The following is a 4,349-nucleotide window of genomic DNA, read 5'->3' as shown; positions in this document are numbered from 1 at the left end:
CAGTATATCTAATACTTAGCTCACTCCGGCAGCTAATGGACTTTTACTTTCTTTAAATAATTAAATTGACAAATGTAATAATTTCCCTTATTTACATTTGTCAGATGATTTTGCTTGCTAGCGGGTAGCTACTAGTTAAGCTACAGTAATATGAATGTAGTGATGACAGGCATAGATTATCTTAACCGGTTTCAAATAGCACAAATATTTCCCTTTAATAATCATATTTTTTTTAGTTAATAATGGGTGTGTTTACATGCACACCAGTAAGCTGACAATGCAAGTAAACTGCGTTTACATGACTTTATTAATAAACCGGGTTATTTCCTTGTAGTGACGTCAAAAATAATAATGTCCGGATCTTTTCAAATGTTACGTCAGTTGTGATGTTAAATAAAGCGTGCACTGTGTCAGTGGGAGATTTGCGGCTTATATTATCCCTCATGCAGTTACAGATGAACTGTTTTGACTGAACCTCTTCTACTTCTGCTGCATGAGATGAGAAGAACACATCTCCAATTTTCTGGGTCTTAAACGAGTCTGCGTTTGTGATATATGTCCTTATTGCATGCAAAACGCTAACTTGCTCTGTCTGGATGCGTTTAAATCTGCTGTAAGTTTGCCTTTTTTGTCACCTGTCACACGTGCACATTTCAATAAGCTGACAGAAAGCAGGTTAATGCGTTTACATGCAGTGCGAAATCGAGGTAAGAGGCAAAAATCTACCTGTCTCGACTGGTTTACGCCGTTTATGACCTTACTCCGATAAAAGAAAACAGGTTACCGCGTTTACATGACCATGTTCATTGTCGGCTTATTAGGCATAATCAGCTTAAGAATGTGCATGTAAACGCGCCCATTGTTATAACCTAGGGGGTTTTCAACTTTTTTAAAGGCTCTGAACATGCAGATTCACAAGTCCCTTTAAGACAAGTCATTTCACTCTGTGGCCATCTTTGAAACGGGCATGTGCAAGTTCTATCTCTTTGAATGGGGAAACTTACAATTCTCCAAAACTGTAGGCTATGCGAAGCTTACGATTTAATTTCATATTTGAAATCACTTATAAAATCTGACAACAACGTTCTTATAAATGTGGTTTTTATATGCTCGAATCATGAACATCAGAACATGGCCTGTTTTTATGGGAACCGGAGCTTCTTACTGCAGCTGCAGTGATGCGATGACTTCTCTAATCAGTGATTGGAACTTTCGTTTAGAAGGTGGGGCTTATCGCCATATTGGGTGTTGCACTTTATCCCATTAAGTAATCGAGTGCACCATCTTCCTATATATAAAGTCTTTGCATACATGCATATAAAATAAGATTTGTCAAAAATGAAGAGAGCAAATGGGTGAAATAAAAATGCCAACCTTAGTTGAGAAGATAATTGAATTGCCTACACTGAAAAAATAAAACCCTTGGATCAACTTAAAAAAATTGAAGTAATCGATCACACGAAATATTTTACATTGACTCAAGTAAATAATTTCATTTAGTTTAATTTGAAAAGTTTAAATCCATGCAACCACTTTTTAAAGGTTGATCAAACTAATTATTTTAGATTGGAACAAACTAATTATTTTAAATTGGATCAAACTAACAAATCATTATTTTATGTTGGGATAAACTAATTATTTAAATTAAAACAAAGTAATATTTATAGGCCAAAGTAAATTAATTATTTTAGGTTGTCTCAAATTAAGATGTCATTATTTAAAATGTATAATCAAAAAAAAAAAAAGCTTTTAAAACATTTTGATCAATGACTATCATAACACTTTCCTTTAGAACACATTTATATTTATTGCTCAATGAACATGTTCACATGTATGAAGAACAGTCTGCTTCACACAAAAATACAAATTTGTTACAAATAATCAAATCACCACTTGATGACATCACATTAGTAGTAATATTAAATTAGGAATGTTTGTCCTGACAACACAGTTCACCATAAAACATCCTAAAATACAATTAAAATATTAAGATACAAATGTATTTCATGTCCATAAATGTATATGATGATGAACAGTCTCTTTCAGCTGAACACCAGAGACAAATCCTGGAACTGCTCCTCAGACAGTGAACAGTGAACACTGCATCAGTTTCTGATACAGAGCTGTAAGCTCTACATTTAAAGGGTTAGTTTACCCAAAAATAAAAATTCTGTCATTTATCACTTATCCTCATGTTGTTCGACACTTGTGAGACCTCTGTTCATCTTCGGAACACAATTGAAGATATTTTAGTTGAAATCCGATGGCTCAGAAAGGCCTTTAATGACACCAATGTCATTTCTCTCTCTTAAGACCCATAAAGAGTTCTGATTGGGCCAGCGCTTCCCGTGATGTGATTGGACAGCAGCTTAGCGCACTTTGCCCGGAAAGGTCCCGCCTCTTACCATAACGGGGTGATGCAAGCGCTGAATGCGCGCTCTTCTCCACGTAGGAGAGCAACGAGACCACGCCCCCTATTTTGTGTGTTCTTGTGGGTGGAGGGTTAGTCAACAAACGGTTCTAGTGACGTCATTACAGCAGGAAGTGCAGCGGTGTAGTCCAAACCGGCTGTTCGCTGTAGGCTTTGAAAGGGAACTTCTGTTAAATAAAATATCTCGCTTGGCATTGAACTTTGAGCTTTATAATTTTACAGGTATTATTTATGCTCTAACAGCAACATTTCACACTAACTAAAGTTTGAAAGATAGAATTGCGAAGAACGGGACCTTTAATGACAGAATATTCGTTTTTGGGCGAACTAAACCTTTAAATATAACCTATTTGTATGCAATATAGCAAGCAGGTTCCGGACCTCTGATCCTTCAATGACAATTTTAATGTCTTTTGGTGGATGAAGAGGATCCTCTTTCCCAGTGATAAAGATCGCCATGGTTGTTTGCTCCAGTTCTTCAATCTCATTTTCCTGCATAAAAAAGAAAGAGAAAATAAGTACATTATAGTTTCAGAACTCTCCCATTTTCAGCTCTTATACACTCTAAACTGAACTTGAATAGGCGCGTGACGAGTGAGAGCAAAGCGAGGCCGGTAAGTAATTGGATGATCAGTGCCAACTGCACGTCACACTGGTTTTAGAGCTTTCACAGAGGAGTGAAGGGAGAATAAAAGGAGGAGCGACGACAGTGAAGGAAGAGAGAGGACCAGGCATGGATTTTACATAGCATATAGGTGTAAAGTCATTTGCAAATGGATTCCTTTGGACACACTTATTTTGACAGTGTTCCAGGGAAGACAAGGAAAAAAAAGATTGTTTTGGTACGTCTGGACATGGTCTAAGTGTTCACAGCTCAAAATTCAGCATCAAAGATTTCTCATAAATAGTGTTAAAATCTCATCTTGTGAGCTGAGTTTCTCATCACACCCCTATTTATTAAAAGTGGCTAGGAAAACCTAGACTATGACCATGTTAGTCTGTAGGTGTTATTTGTGTGAGCAAGTGAGAGAGATGCCCTTACCTGGTATTCTTTGAAAAGGTGCGCAAAAGGTTCGCCGAGGTAGATCAGAGATTTGAGGATGCATTCTCTTCTGATGGTGATGTCTGCAGTCTGAGTAAGAACAATAACTATGAATTAAAATTAAATAATTACAAAAAAAAAAAAAAAAAAAAAACACTATTCAGCCATGGATCCCACTGATTATCAAATTCACAGATACCTCATCTAAAACCTGCAATGTCCTGGTGGACTCCTCCCTTGCTCCTGATGACCTCCAACAGTTTGGTGGAGTGCTTGTCCAACTGCACCAAGAACTTGTAATCCAACTTGTTTCAAAGGAACTGTTGTAATTCGCATGAACTTAAATTGATCTTAAAAGTAGAGCATACAGAAATAAGTTTAGAAGATGGTGAACACAAAACAGAATCCCCAGCACAACCGTACTAAATTACAACAACAACTCATTAGTGAATCAACAGTTAGGTCTAAAAATGTGGAATGCCAGGGTATGGCAAATGCCATACATAAACGAGTAGTCGTGTGCCCAGTCTATTCTCTGCTATATGCCGACCTAAAACATTCACTTTCATAAAATCATCATCAAAGCAGTCCATATGTGACATCAGTTAGTTAATTCGAATCTCGAAGCATCGAAAATACATTTTGGTCCAAGTATCACAAAAACTATGACTTTCAATCTACGACGTGTTCCTCAAAAAAAGATTAAAATGGTTCATGAATCAGTGAATTAATCAATGATTCGGATCGCCAATGTCACGTGATTTCAGCAGTTCGGATCGCGTGTCGAACTCCCAAACTGCTGAAATCACGTGACATTGGCGATCCGAATCATCGATCAATTCACTGATTCACGAACCGTTTTAATCTTTTTTTAGG

The 4,349-nt window shown here is 37.0% G+C and overlaps 1 long non-coding RNA gene across 1 annotated transcript; it reads right to left on the bottom strand.

Annotated features, from left to right (window-relative positions):
- Window positions 1-1,829: 1,829 nt before the first annotated feature.
- LOC137046663 (uncharacterized) lies at window positions 1,830-3,884 on the bottom strand. Its single transcript, XR_010899022.1, has 3 exons — window positions 3,673-3,884; window positions 3,474-3,563; window positions 1,830-2,923 (listed from the first exon to the last, which is right to left on the bottom strand). It is a non-coding gene; the product is annotated as an uncharacterized lncRNA (long non-coding RNA).
- Window positions 3,885-4,349: the final 465 nt, after the last annotated feature.

Source organism: Pseudorasbora parva, chromosome 18, assembly GCF_024679245.1.
Source record: "Pseudorasbora parva isolate DD20220531a chromosome 18, ASM2467924v1, whole genome shotgun sequence".
Classification (NCBI taxonomy): Eukaryota; Metazoa; Chordata; class Actinopteri; order Cypriniformes; family Gobionidae; genus Pseudorasbora; species Pseudorasbora parva.
This window is presented reverse-complemented; position numbering and strand designations above follow the sequence as displayed.